This window comes from Centruroides sculpturatus, unplaced genomic scaffold (genome assembly GCF_000671375.1).
Source record: "Centruroides sculpturatus isolate CEXI.00-Female unplaced genomic scaffold, Cexi_2.0 scaffold652, whole genome shotgun sequence".
Taxonomy (NCBI): Eukaryota; Metazoa; Arthropoda; class Arachnida; order Scorpiones; family Buthidae; genus Centruroides; species Centruroides sculpturatus.
In genome coordinates, this window is record NW_019384803.1 from 113263 (window position 1) to 129735 (window position 16473).

The window sequence follows — 16473 nt, forward strand, 5'->3', positions numbered from 1 at the left end:
ACATGTACAGTGTCGAGTGGCAGAAACGAGGTTTGCCACACTGTCACATTCTCTTATGGTTAGAAGTAAAAATTCAACCAGATGAGATTGATACAATTATTTCTGCTGAATTGCCAAACAAAAATTCCGATTCTTTGCTTTTTGACATTGTGTGCAAAAATATGATTCATGGCCCTTGCAGAGAGTTCAATATGGCATCACCCTGCATGAACAATGATAGGTGTACAAAAAAATATCCACACAATTTCGTAAAAGAAACACAAACTGGGATGATAGTTATCCAACTTATCGTCGTAGATCTCCTGAAGATAAGGGATACACCACTTCTTTGAATATTCATGGTAAAACAGTACATTAGATAATCGTTGGGTTGTACCATATTGCCCTACATTATCAAGATAACCGTCGAAGCTTATATACGCTGGAAGAGGAAATCAGACTGGAGGTCCAGATAGCATAACTGGCAACGCATCTGCACGGTAAGCAGGAGTTGTGGGTTCGAGTCCCGCTCCGGGCCGGTTTTTTCTCCCAGCAGTTCTAAATTATTTAAATTAATTAATTTATTTATAATTATTAATGTTAATAAGAGATAACGCCTAACGCTTACCTCTAGAGCCAAATTGGTTACGTAATTCATTTAGTAATTAGCCTTAAACTAGCCCAATAGATTTTCGGCATATGGTTGGTGTTTATTTATGTTATATATCGGGTTTAGCAATGTTTGTATTATCAAGATGTTTTGGTGCACACATAAATGTCGAATACTGCCATTCGATTCAAGCAATCAAGTATATCTGCAAATATATGAATAAAGGCTCTGATCAAGCCACTTTTTCTGTTCAAAATGAGAATGATGAAATAAGCGGCTATATCAACGGTCGTTACATGTCTTCTTCAGAAGCATTTTGGCAATTCTTTGATTTTTCTATTCATGAACGATTTCCAGCTGTCATACATCTTGAAAATAATCAAAGAGTGTACTTCACTGAGGATAATATTCACCAAGTCATCAATAATCCACGGAAAACAACACTGATCGCTTTTTTTTATCTATGTTCATCAGACTATTTTGCTAGAACACTTATATCATGAAGTTCTAGAATATTATACTTGGTCGAATAATAAATTTTCTCGAAGGAAACGAGGACTAGATGTTGAAGGCTATTCTGGAATCAAAAGAGATACAGCACTTGGTAGAGTTTACACTATTCATCCTAATCAAGGCAAATGTTCTCATCTGAGGATGTTATTACATCACGTTCGAGGTCCAACTTCATTCGAGAGTTTAAAGACCGTCAATGGTATCTGTAAGAAGTTTTTATAGAAATCTCACGAGGAGGCGAGAAGAAAAAAAGCAGGGGGCACTAGTTGTTTTTTACAAGACGAAGGAGAAAGATGGCTGCCTAATCGTTGTACATAATTAATTGTTATAATTAAAGTTAGTTCAGTAGTTTTTACCATTGCCTTTGACTTATTTGAAACAATTGTACACTCCATAAGCACGAGTCATACAGTATCGTTCATCCTACTTTCAAGGCCGCATGTAATGCACTGGGCCTGTTAGAGAATGATAACCATTGAAAAGACACTCTTTTTGATGCCTCCATATCAAAAAGAGCTTTGAAGATGAGAGATTTACTTGCTATTATTTTAGTTTTCTGTCAACCATCTGAAGCTTTAATTCTATGGGAAACATTTCGAACAAATTTCTGCCAAGATATTCTTCATCGAGAACAAAATCAATTAAACAACTATGAATTGACATTCTCTGAAGAGATTTTTAATCAAGGTTTGATTGAAATAGAGGATAAGGTGGTCTGTCTTTCCAAAAAATATTTACATGATTTTGGTTTCGCTTCTCCTATCAGGGATAATCAAAATTATAATTATCCTTACATCTCTCTTTTCAGGCGTCCTTATGACATACACGAATCACATAATTTTGTGGCAGTTAATCTACCAAAATTAGTCGATGATCAGAGATACGCATTCAATGTTATTATTGATAGTGTGATCAATAATCGAGACAAAGTATTTTTTGTGGATGCTCCCAGTGGAAGTGGGAAAACCTTTTTGATTAATTTACTATTGGCTAAAGTGAGATCGGCCGGAGGTACATCACTGGCTGTAGCATCCTCAGGAATCGCAGCAACGCTTCTCAATGGAGGTAGGACTGCTCCCTCAACTTTCAAATTACCATTGAATGTATTTTTTGATGGAGAGTCCGTTTGTCCGATCCGTAAAAACAGTCCACTTGGAAAAATTCTCCGAGAAACATTATTTATAGTCTGGGATGAGTGTACGATGAGTCATAGGGCTCATATTGAAGCTGTTGATCGATCTTTACAAGATCTTAGAATGAATAATAAACTAATGGGCGGAGATTTTAAACAGACTTTACCTGTGATTCCAAAAGGTACGAGATCTGATACGATAAAAGCATGCTTAAAGTCTTCACGTATTTGGAACAGTAATGAAAACCTCTATTTGCGTACGAATATGAGAGCTCATCTTGTGGGAGGTGACGCTGCATTTCCGAAACAGTTACTGAAAATTGGTGATGGAACAGTAGACAACGAAAATGGCTACATCACTATCAGTGAAAACATAGAATAAGATAGTGAATACACTCAATGATTTGATTTCTGAAATTTATCCCGATATTTCAGATTTATTGAATAAACCGTATCTTTGGTAGTGTGAAAGGGCCATAATTTCACCTAGAAATATAACGGCAGAAAAAATAAATACCATTATTCTTGAAAAAGTCAATGGTAACAGCCGAGATTACCTATCCATTGATAGTTTTAAGCACTGATGATGCAGCCCATTATCCACAGGAGTTTCCTAATGGTCTCAGCCCATCTGGATTCCCACCACATAGATTGAAATTAAAAATTGGTTCTCCAATTATGTTGTTACGCAACGTTCAACCTCCCAATCTCTGTAATGGTACCAGGTTACAAATTACAGCTATGCATGACAATATCATTGAAGCTATAATTCTCACTGGACCAGAGACTGGGAAAATTGCATTTATTCCTAGAATCCCAATAATTCCTACCAATCTACTATTTCAATTTAAACGTTTACAGTTTCCAATTAAACTTTCTTTTGCTATTACAATTAACAAATCGCAAGGCCAAACATTCCAACACGTTGGAGTGGATCTTCGTACAGACAGTTTCTCCCATGGCCAATTGTATGTAGGGCTTTCCAGAACTGAAATCATAACAATCAAATAATTTTGATACTAACAGGTGACAAAACTCAAAATATAACTTATTCAGAAGTTTTGTGACTTTATCTTTTATATTTTGAGATACTCGAATGCAATACTACACATTGATCACCCAAAAATAATTAATGAACAATTAGTTCAACTTTTCGAACTTCTATATGGATATAAGAGCAGACAAGGCCGCGACTGGGCATGCTAGTCAATTATATAGTTATATCGACTGGTATTATCACATGTTTTGTAAATGTAAAAATAACGTGTACGGGGAGTACGTAAGAATGTTGTCTAGAAACTCTTACTCAAACTTTTTGGAGTTGTTAATAAAATTAGCTGTTTTGAGCTAAAAAAATTTTTGTTTTATTTTCCTCCCTTTGATTCTGTATTCATTTACATGTCAAATAAAATTTATTTTTATTTTTGCATTAGAAATTTACAATTCTGATTAAAATAGAAAAGTTTCTTAATTAATACAAGTTCTATTTTCACAAAATTTGCTCATTTTCCTTTGCAGAATGGATAATTTCAGAGTTGAAGAAGTGGCACAAGTCGGGGGGGAATGCCGAGCCCGAGGATGGCGCCTCGTCTTTGCCTCGTGTAATACGAGTGTTTCCGAATGCGGTGGATAAGTCTCATACACCCGACGTGAAATGGGTGGTCGTCATAACTCCGAACGACAGCGCTTCGTCTGTTATCCATTATCTGGAGCAGTGATCCCCGAAGTTCTGGAATGGACGGTGGAGACACGAGCCGGGTCTCGACAGAAATGAACCCAAAGAAATCATGGAAGAATCCGTCGAGCGTAAAACGCCTTGGCGATAAAGGCTGTTTTTCTGCTGGGAAAAAACTTGTTTTCTGGCGAAGCCTTCTTCCACGAATTTCAACTTTCCAGAGAACGTAACACAGAAAATGATCTTTTACCCGAATAAGACACTTTTGCTCAAAATTGACCTTTCGCTCGGCTACGACTTAATCAACTAGACTTGATTTTTCATCCCAATTTCCGAACGGATACTTCGACACCATTCGAGTTTCGCTCTTTCACTTCGGTTAAAATGCATAGAACAAAGACAGTATCATCTACCATGACAAAGTGACAACGAAATATTAAGTAATGTTCTCGTGTTTAATTAAAGACTGTAACTAAACGACCATAACTGGTCGAGGCAACTTACGTGAAATCCGCATTTTCTACCAATTTTTTCCCGATCAATGTCCCGTTTTACCTATAAACCAATTAAATTCCCCTAGAAAAGAGAGGAAACCACCTTGAAAGAGGGAGAAATTTCCACCTCCCCTTTTTTTTCAAAGTAAACATTCGTCCATCTCGACAATATTTCCACATTACAAACTTAAAAGTTGATAATTAACGATTTCAATCATTTTATTTGGGTTCTGGGGACAACTTTGACCTCCCCACATCTTTTACCTCGCAACTAATTAGTCACATTACAGTTTTCCCACCGCAAAATGATAAAAGCCGCTATTCCTCCCTCCGGGGAGTCGCTTCCAAGGATTTAATTATAGCTTGTGCCCTACATTTGTGCTTTACGTTTCTTTCTATAGGATATCTAAACCCATAAAGAGGTATGGAACTAATTTTTGTGAACTCTCTCTCGGCACGTTGCGTTTTAGGGACTCAGAAATTTCCCTCGATAATAGTTATTGTATCGTATATATAGGAACTAATAAATTGTTGTTTCTTTGTTAAATTGGTGTCCTCTTTTACTCGTATATCGCCTGTCACCTTACCGACGGCATTCCTCCCTCCTCTACTCGACCCGCAAAATTCTAATCCCGTTCCCTCGGGATAAACTAAAAAAAAAAATTTAAGCCATCTCCGACTTGAAAGCCGATCTACGGAGGTACGATGTAGTCATACCCCCTAGGTTCTCACACTTATAATAGGCATATACAGACTGTATTTAAATCAATGTTCTTCTTGTAAAAAGTTACACTACAAAATACACGTTAACTTTAACATTAATCACAGTCCATATATGTCCAAAGCAGAATTATAATTACTTCAACAATTAAAATTATACATGAAATTTTCATGAATGTACTGTACTGTACTGTACTGTACATACATTTTTTACATTTAATAAAACTTTTAAATTTGATATTAGAATAACTGTTTAAACATTCGATATTATTCGAAGTTGAGCATTTTTTCTCTAGTTTATAATTGTGTTTATGCACTTAAAAAGCTGTTCGATAAAAATCTATTATGTTGTGTAGACGATAGACGGTGTACTGTACTGTAGAATGTCATTTCTTATATCTGTTATAGGATAGTGACTATTGTCATCTACGCCCACAAAATTAAGCTTATGGTGTTTTATAATAATATAAAAGTTTTAAAATGAAATCTCATGACAGATGGTATTATAATCAATTTTAACTTTGTACTAATGTGTTTGTCATTAGTCTTGCAAAATTCTTTGTTTAATCCATTTACGTTTTTGATCTTTTTATCATGTTATAAAAGCGAAAAAAATCAGAGTTTGTCGATTAGTGTATAAAATGCCAGAGATGGTTTCCTTACGTCTTTTCCTCGTTTCTGAAATTAACTCTCGCTTTTTTCGCTTATATTATCATCTGAATCATCGCAATCCTACAATATTTCAGAAAAATCTATGCAGTCATCATTTAGGGTGTTTTTTTTTTTTTGTTTACTCTTTCCACCCTATAGGCACTAAGAGGGCCTCTTGTTGCAAGCTCACAATGGGGCAACCAGGTGGTGAGGCATGGCGCCCGACATATCCAAACGGTCCACCCCGAAAAACTCCTGGGGATTCCTTGACCCGTTCAGATTCGAACCCGGGACCGAGCAATCAAGGCTGAACTCTCTATTGTGCGAAAAAACAAACAGCAAGAATGAGGCTGAATTTGTAACGTCAAGAAGTGGTTCTTTGGTGTGTATAATTTGTAATCAATTATATAGTTATATCGACTGGTGTTATTTTGAGCTAAAAAAATTTTTGTTTTATTTTCCTCCCTTTGATTCTGTATTCATTTACATGTCAAATAAAATTTGTTATTATTTTTGCATTAGAAATTTACAATTCTGATTAAAATAGAAAAGTTTCTTACAAGTTCTATTTTCACAAAATTCGCTCATTTTCCTTTGCAGAATAGATAATTTCAAAGAGTTGAAGAAGTGGCACAAGTTGGGGGGCAATGCCGAGCCCGAGGATGGCGCCTCGTCTTTGCCTTGTGTAATACGGGTGCTTCCGAAAGATGCGGTGGATAAGTCTCATACACCCGACGTCAAAAGGGTGGTCGTCATAACTGGAAACGACAGTGCTTCGTCTGTTATCCATTATCTGGAGTGGCGATACCCACAAAATTAAGCTCATTGGCGTTACAAAAAGGTATTGTGATAATTTGCAGAGAACAAAATAAATGATTAAATAAGGCACACTATCCAGCGCAAATCTCATTATATAGGCGAAAATAGGAAATCTGCGTTTCACCTACCCTAAAGAGCGTTCAATAATAAAACGCTCCTTCGTAAACACTTTGTTAAAGTATTCTTCGAGAGTCTCAGGGTCGTTGTAGAGAACCAACAGCCATGGTGCAATACCATATATAGCATCTGCGAGTACAAGTACATTTTTGGTCTTTATCATAACTTTCCATTCCGCTTTACATTTCGAAATTCGACTGTTGTAAACACATTCGGGCCAACAAGCTTCGACACTAAATAACCATTCGTTGGCATTGCATGTGTGAAGATCTGAAACCCTTTTTCTGTTTTAGAACAGTATAAACCTTGAGATTTTCTTTGTAGAAGGAAAAAGGGGGCCTTCTGCGGTCAATGACCGAGATGCTCTCCTTGAATAAAGAAATGTTAAAATATCAATGAAGGAAATCTCCTCCATATGTTTAAAGGTAATTCTACAGACATTAATATCAACAAGACAGGAATAAGAGATATTTCTTATCCCCTCTTTGGTTGTACATGACACGTAATTACAGCAATAAATCGCCTCGCTCATAGTCAAATGCAATGCTTGATATAATATCTAGATTGTTGACCAGTTTACAGAAATTATTGTTAGATGAATGTTAATTTATGGATGAGAGCCGTCAAACCTATAGAAATTTATATTATAAAATCATATCTTCTAGACACCAATATCAATAAATTAAACAATCTTCTCTGTGCCAGTGGTTCGTACTAGCTAAATCCAAACGTCAACACACTAACAGGTGTACGTATAAATCATTAATAATGTCATAGTTCTCACCCCTCAAAAATAGTATAAAGAGGGCTTAAACACAGTCCACAAGGCGGACATTGACTGCCACATCAACTGACTTATATCGCCACCCTATCCGTCGCTACCTCACCATAACTGCCACGACAATCCAGGAACGTTTATACCAACGACCCATATTACAGATTGAGAACTTAAGGGTATATTTTTTGGATATCTATTTGTATACTCTCTCTCTGAGAAGTCTCTCTCTCGTCTCTTAATTTAACTTAGAGAATAGAAATTAGATGTTCCATAAAAAAGACGAATCATTGTCGCGGCATACAATTTTTGTTGCTCTTCACTTTCGTCTTTGATATGTACAATTTTATAGTTGTTTATTAAATGTGTTATTCTTGTTCAACCTGTGTATTTACTTGGGAACCTGTCAACTTACTCATTAACCTCCCAAGTCATTTCATTTTGCCCTCCAATAAAGCCATTCTCTGACAGAGCCTCCAGTAAATGGGGACAATTAACCCCCTCAGTTCTCACACATGCAACCTAAACATTTATCGTGGAAACTCCTTCCTGTTGACAAATTCGTCCCCATGCAGGCTAGGTTTCATGATTTGGATATATCTACAGTCAAGTGCTCCAATACACTTTGAAATCACGAATCAGAAATGTATGTTAGAAGTATCATTTTAGTTTTGGAGAAAAGGGCATCTCCCAACGTCTCATTTTTACAACCAAGAAAGTGGTTGGCGATCCACTCCACATTCTCTTCATCAAATCGATATAATTTGCTGAAATCGGTAATTACCGTATTGTTTCTATTTAGTTTTTCTTGATAGCAGTGTTAAATACAACAAGGCCATTTTCTCTATGTTCAAAATCTAAAATATAGAAATATAAATGTTTCCAGTGGAATGCAAATAGATCAACGATGGTATCCAGTAATAGAAGAAATTAAAAGATGACGTCATGAGGTAGAATAGTCAATAGGGGGAGTGTTATTCAGAATANTCAAGTTTATCATTTGATTGGCAGTTTACTTCCTGATCCAGAAGACACGCCTAAATTTTTACAGATCTATTTCATGTTTGAATCTGACCAGATATTAGCCCGATCGAATATAAACCCAACTTTGAAAACGGAACTCATTGAAAGATTGTAGAAAATCTTGCAAGATGATAATAATCTTTTTCGAAGTTTCAAATATAATCTTGAGTCAAGACCTTTTCATGAATTGCACAATTTAAAATTAATCATCCATGCTGACAAAATTCCGGTAGGTGAACAGAGAGGCCGATATAATGCACCTACAGTTAATGAAGTAGCTGTATTATTAGTTGACGAAGACAAAGGTCCAAGGAACATTGTGTTACATGGTCGCGATGGTCGATTACAACGGGTTTCTGAGCTTCATTGATAATACGATCCACTGCATTATCCTCTGATGTTTACTATAGGAGAAGATGGATATCATATCAATATTAAACAGCATAATAACCAGGTAAAAACTGTTTCTTGCATGCAATTTATGCCTACCGCTTGATGGTCAGACAAAATAGCCTTAACCATCTGCATCTTTATAGACAATTATTTAATCAATACTGTGTTGATATGATGGCCAAAATGATTTCTGAAAGGTTGAATTTTATACGTGTTAATCAAAAAAAGTTGCGCGCCAAACATTACATACATCTGCGAGAGCAGTTAATGCCGACGGTAATGTGACAGCTGTGAATTTAGGTCAACGAGTCATTCTTTCTGCAACATTCACAGGCTCACCACGTTATATGCACGAAAAAACTCAAGATGCTCTTATATATGTTCGTATAAAAGGTCGTCCTGATTTGTTTATTACATTCACCTGTAACCCCGCTCGGCCTGAGATAAAATGTGAATTAACAGGGAATCAGAAGTCATTCGATCAACATGACATAATTTCCAGAGTTTTTCATCTCAAACTCAAAAAATTCATGGATCTCTCGATAAAACATGCAATCTATGGTAAAGTTGTATGATACATGTACAGTGTCGAGTGGCAGAAACGAGGTTTGCCACACTGTCACATTCTCTTATGGTTAGAAGTAAAAATTCAACCAGATGAGATTGATACAATTATTTCTGCTGAATTGCCAAACAAAAATTCCGATTCTTTGCTTTTTGACATTGTGTGCAAAAATATGATTCAAAAAACACTTACTACAACACCTTTTCTTGCAGTCGACGTTATTGTAGTAAGTGTTTTTTGATATTAAAATATGCAGTCTAGAACGATGTAAAATATGATTCATGGCCCTTGCAGAGAGTTCAATATGGCATCACCCTGCATGAACAATGATAGGTGTACAAAAAAATATCCACACAATTTCGTAAAAGAAACACAAACTGGGGATGATAGTTATCCAACTTATCGTCGTAGATCTCCTGAAGATAAGGGATACACCACTTCTTTGAATATTCATGGTAAAACAGTACATTAGATAATCGTTGGGTTGTACCATATTGCCCTACATTATCTTGCCCTACATTATCAAGATAACCGTCGAAGCTTATATACGCTGGAAGAGGAAATCAGACTGGAGGTCCAGATAGCATAACTGGCAACGCATCTGCACGGTAAGCAGGAGTTGTGGGTTCGAGTCCCGCTCCGGGCCGGTTTTTTCTCCCAGCAGTTCTAAATTATTTAAATTAATTAATTTATTTATAATTATTAATGTTAATAAGAGATAACGCCTAACGCTTACCTCTAGAGCCAAATTGGTTACGTAATTCATTTAGTAATTAGCCTTAAACTAGCCCAATAGATTTTCGGCATATGGTTGGTGTTTATTTATGTTATATATCGGGTTTAGCAATGTTTGTATTATCAAGATGTTTTGGTGCACACATAAATGTCGAATACTGCTGTTGCGGTCGCGAACTACTTCAATCGGTAAGTTGGGATCTACCCGACACTGCCATTCGATTCAAGCAATCAAGTATATCTGCAAATATATGAATAAAGGCTCTGATCAAGCCACTTTTTCTGTTCAAAATGAGAATGATGAAATAAGCGGCTATATCAACGGTCGTTACATGTCTTCTTCAGAAGCATTTTGGCAATTCTTTGATTTTTCTATTCATGAACGATTTCCAGCTGTGATACATCTTGAAAATAATCAGAGAGTGTACTTCACTGAGGATAATATTCACCAAGTCATCAATAATCCACGGAAAACAACACTGATCGCTTTTTTTTATCTATGTTCATCAGACTATTTTGCTAGAACACTTATATCATGAAGTTCTAGAATATTATACTTGGTCGAATAATAAATTCTCTCGAAGGAAACGAGGACTAGATGTTGAAGGCTATTCTGGAATCAACAGAGATACAGCACTTGGTAGAGTTTACACTATTCATCCTAATCAAGGCAAATGTTCTCATCTGAGGATGTTATTACATCACGTTCGAGATCCAACTTCATTCGAGAGTTTAAAGACCGTCAATGGTATCTGTAAGAAGTTTTTATAGAAATCTCACGAGGAGGCGAGAAGAAAAAAAGCAGGGGGCACTAGTTGTTTTTTACAAGACGAAGGAGAAAGATGGCTGCCTAATCGTTGTACATAATTAATTGTTATAATTAAAGTTAGTTCAGTAGTTTTTACCATTGCCTTTGACTTATTTGAAACAATTGTACACTCCATAAGCACGAGTCATACAGTATCGTTCATCCTACTTTCAAGGCCGCATGTAATGCACTGGGCCTGTTAGAGAATGATAACCATTGAAAAGACACTCTTTTTGATGCCTCCATATCAAAAAGAGCTTTGAAGATGAGAGATTTACTTGCTATTATTTTAGTTTTCTGTCAACCATCTGAAGCTTTAATTCTATGGGAAACATTTCGAACAAATTTCTGCCAAGATATTCTTCATCGAGAACAAAATCAATTAAACAACTATGAATTGACATTCTCTGAAGAGATTTTTAATCAAGGTTTGATTGAAATAGAGGATAAGGTGGTCTGTCTTTCCAAAAAATATTTACATGATTTTGGTTTCGCTTCTCCTATCAGGGATAATCAAAATTATAATTATCCTTACATCTCTCTTTTCAGGCGTCCTTATGACATACACGAATCACATAATTTTGTGGCAGTTAATCTACCAAAATTAGTCGATGATCAGAGATACGCATTCAATGTTATTATTGATAGTGTGATCAATAATCGAGACAAAGTATTTTTTGTGGATGCTCCCAGTGGAAGTGGGAAAACCTTTTTGATTAATTTACTATTGGCTAAAGTGAGATCGGCCGGAGGTACATCACTGGCTGTAGCATCCTCAGGAATCGCAGCAACGCTTCTCAATGGAGGTAGGACTGCTCCCTCAACTTTCAAATTACCATTGAATGTATTTTTTGATGGAGAGTCCGTTTGTCCGATCCGTAAAAACAGTCCACTTGGAAAAATTCTCCGAGAAACATTATTTATAGTCTGGGATGAGTGTACGATGAGTCATAGGGCTCATATTGAAGCTGTTGATCGATCTTTACAAGATCTTAGAATGAATAATAAACTAATGGGCGGAGATTTTAAACAGACTTTACCTGTGATTCCAAAAGGTACGAGATCTGATACGATAAAAGCATGCTTAAAGTCTTCACGTATTTGGAACAGTAATGAAAACCTCTATTTGCGTACGAATATGAGAGCTCATCTTGTGGGAGGTGACGCTGCATTTCCGAAACAGTTACTGAAAATTGGTGATGGAACAGTAGACAACGAAAATGGCTACATCACTATCAGTGAAAACATAGAATAAGATAGTGAATACACTCAATGATTTGATTTCTGAAATTTATCCCGATATTTCAGATTTATTGAATAAACCGTATCTTTGGTAGTGTGAAAGGGCCATAATTTCACCTAGAAATATAACGGCAGAAAAAATAAATACCATTATTCTTGAAAAAGTCAATGGTAACAGCCGAGATTACCTATCCATTGATAGTTTTAAGCACTGATGATGCAGCCCATTATCCACAGGAGTTTCCTAATGGTCTCAGCCCATCTGGATTCCCACCACATAGATTGAAATTAAAAATTGGTTCTCCAATTATGTTGTTACGCAACGTTCAACCTCCCAATCTCTGTAATGGTACCAGGTTACAAATTACAGCTATGCATGACAATATCATTGAAGCTATAATTCTCACTGGACCAGAGACTGGGAAAATTGCATTTATTCCTAGAATCCCAATAATTCCTACCAATCTACTATTTCAATTTAAACGTTTACAGTTTCCAATTAAACTTTCTTTTGCTATTACAATTAACAAATCGCAAGGCCAAACATTCCAACACGTTGGAGTGGATCTTCGTACAGACAGTTTCTCCCATGGCCAATTGTATGTAGGGCTTTCCAGAACTGAAATCATAACAATCAAATAATTTTGATACTAACAGGTGACAAAACTCAAAATATAACTTATTCAGAAGTTTTGTGACTATTTTTTATATTTTGGGATACTCTAATGCAATACTACACATTGATCACCCAAAAATAATTAATGAACAATTAGTTCAACTTTTCGAACTTCTATATGGATATAAGAGCAGACAAGGCCGCGACTGGGCATGCTAGTCAATTATATAGTTATATCGACTGGTATTATCACATGTTTTGTAAATGTAAAAATAACGTGTACGGGGAGTACGTAAGAATGTTGTCTAGAAACTCTTACTCAAACTTTTTGGAGTTGTTAATAAAATTAGCTGTTTTGAGCTAAAAAAATTTTTGTTTTATTTTCCTCCCTTTGATTCTGTATTCATTTACATGTCAAATAAAATTTATTTTTATTTTTGCATTAGAAATTTACAATTCTGATTAAAATAGAAAAGTTTCTTAATTAATACAAGTTCTATTTTCACAAAATTTGCTCATTTTCCTTTGCAGAATGGATAATTTCAGAGTTGAAGAAGTGGCACAAGTCGGGGGGAATGCCGAGCCCGAGGATGGCGCCTCGTCTTTGCCTCGTGTAATACGAGTGTTTCCGAATGCGGTGGATAAGTCTCATACACCCGACGTGAAATGGGTGGTCGTCATAACTCCGAACGACAGCGCTTCGTCTGTTATCCATTATCTGGAGCAGTGATCCCCGAAGTTCTGGAATGGACGGTGGAGACATGAGCCGGGTCTCGACAGAAATGAACCCAAAGAAATCATGGAAGAATCCGTCGAGCGTAAAACGCCTTGGCGATAAAGGCTGTTTTTCTGCTGGGAAAAAACTTGTTTTCTGGCGAAGCCTTCTTCCACGAATTTCAACTTTCCAGAGAACGTAACACAGGAAATGATCTTTTACCCGAATAAGACACTTTTGCTCAAAATTGACCTTTCGCTCGGCTACGACTTAATCAACTAGACTTGATTTTTCATCCCAATTTCCGAACGGATACTTCGACACCATTCGAGTTTCGCTCTTTCACTTCGGTTAAAATGCATAGAACAAAGACAGTATCATCTACCATGACAAAGTGACAACGAAATATTAAGTAATGTTCTCGTGTTTAATTAAAGACTGTAACTAAACGACCATAACTGGTCGAGGCAACTTACGTGAAATCCGCATTTTCTACCAATTTTTTCCCGATCAATGTCCCGTTTTACCTATAAACCAATTAAATTCCCCTAGAAAAGAGAGGAAACCACCTTGAAAGAGGGAGAAATTTCCACCTCCCCTTTTTTTTCAAAGTAAACATTCGTCCATCTCGACAATATTTCCACATTACAAACTTAAAAGTTGATAATTAACGATTTCAATCATTTTATTTGGGTTCTGGGGACAACTTTGACCTCCCCACATCTTTTACCTCGCAACTAATTAGTCACATTACAGTTTTCCCACCGCAAAATGATAAAAGCCGCTATTCCTCCCTCCGGGGAGTCGCTTCCAAGGATTTAATTATAGCTTGTGCCCTACATTTGTGCTTTACGTTTCTTTCTATAGGATATCTAAACCCATAAAGAGGTATGGAACTAATTTTTGTGAACTCTCTCTCGGCACGTTGCGTTTTAGGGACTCAGAAATTTCCCTCGATAATAGTTATTGTATCGTATATATAGGAACTAATAAATTGTTGTTTCTTTGTTAAATTGGTGTCCTCTTTTACTCGTATATCGCCTGTCACCTTACCGACGGCATTCCTCCCTCCTCTACTCGACCCGCAAAATTCTAATCCCGTTCCCTCGGGATAAACTAAAAAAAAAAATTTAAGCCATCTCCGACTTGAAAGCTGATCTACGGAGGTACGATGTAGTCATACCCCCTAGGTTCTCACACTTATAATAGGCATATACAGACTGTATTTAAATCAATGTTCTTCTTGTAAAAAGTTACACTACAAAATACACGTTAACTTTAACATTAATCACAGTCCATATATGTCCAAAGCAGAATTATAATTACTTCAACAATTAAAATTATACATGAAATTTTCATGAATGTACTGTACTGTACTGTACATACATTTTTTACATTTAATAAAACTTTTAAATTTGATATTAGAATAACTGTTTAAACATTCGATATTATTCGAAGTTGAGCATTTTTTCTCTAGTTTATAATTGTGTTTATGCACTTAAAAAGCTGTTCGATAAAAATCTATTATGTTGTGTAGACGATAGACGGTGTACTGTACTGTAGAATGTCATTTCTTATATCTGTTATAGGATAGTGACTATTGTCATCTACGCCCACAAAATTAAGCTTATGGTGTTTTATAATAATATAAAAGTTTTAAAATGAAATCTCATGACAGATGGTATTATAATCAATTTTAACTTTGTACTAATGTGTTTGTCATTAGTCTTGCAAAATTCTTTGTTTAATCCATTTACGTTTTTGATCTTTTTATCATGTTATAAAAGCGAAAAAAATCAGAGTTTGTCGATTAGTGTATAAAATGCCAGAGATGGTTTCCTTACGTCTTTTCCTCGTTTCTGAAATTAACTCTCGCTTTTTTCGCTTATATTATCATCTGAATCATCGCAATCCTACAATATTTCAGAAAAATCTATGCAGTCATCATTTAGGGTGTTTTTTTTTTTTTGTTTACTCTTTCCACCCTATAGGCACTAAGAGGGCCTCTTGTTGCAAGCTCACAATGGGGCAACCAGGTGGTGAGGCATGGCGCCCGACATATCCAAACGGTCCACCCCGAAAAACTCCTGGGGATTCCTTGACCCGTTCAGATTCGAACCCGGGACCGAGCAATCAAGGCTGAACTCTCTATTGTGCGAAAAAACAAACAGCAAGAATGAGGCTGAATTTGTAACGTCAAGAAGTGGTTCTTTGGTGTGTATAATTTGTAATCAATTATATAGTTATATCGACTGGTGTTATTTTGAGCTAAAAAAATTTTTGTTTTATTTTCCTCCCTTTGATTCTGTATTCATTTACATGTCAAATAAAATTTGTTATTATTTTTGCATTAGAAATTTACAATTCTGATTAAAATAGAAAAGTTTCTTACAAGTTCTATTTTCACAAAATTCGCTCATTTTCCTTTGCAGAATAGATAATTTCAAAGAGTTGAAGAAGTGGCACAAGTTGGGGGCAATGCCGAGCCCGAGGATGGCGCCTCGTCTTTGCCTTGTGTAATACGGGTGCTTCCGAAAGATGCGGTGGATAAGTCTCATACACCCGACGTCAAAAGGGTGGTCGTCATAACTCGAAACGACAGTGCTTCGTCTGTTATCCATTATCTGGAGTGGCGATACCCACAAAATTAAGCTCATTGGCGTTACAAAAAGGTATTGTGATAATTTGCAGAGAACAAAATAAATGATTAAATAAGGCACACTATCCAGCGCAAATCTCATTATATAGGCGAAAATAGGAAATCTGCATTTCACCTACCCTAAAGAGCGTTCAATAATAAAACGCTCCTTCGTAAACACTTTGTTAAAGTATTCTTCGAGAGTCTCAGGGTCGTTGTAGAGAACCAACAGCCATGGTGCAATACCATATAT

The 16473-nt window shown here is 36.2% G+C and overlaps 3 pseudogenes; all 3 read left to right on the forward strand.

Moving 5' to 3' along the window:
• Nucleotides 1-4132, forward strand: part of LOC111629595 — a 6156-nt pseudogene extending 2024 nt beyond the window's left edge.
• Nucleotides 3400-9707, forward strand: LOC111629596 (annotated as a pseudogene).
• A 63-nt stretch (nucleotides 9708-9770) lies between these two features.
• LOC111629597 lies at nucleotides 9771-12893 on the forward strand (annotated as a pseudogene).
• Nucleotides 12894-16473: the final 3580 nt, after the last annotated feature.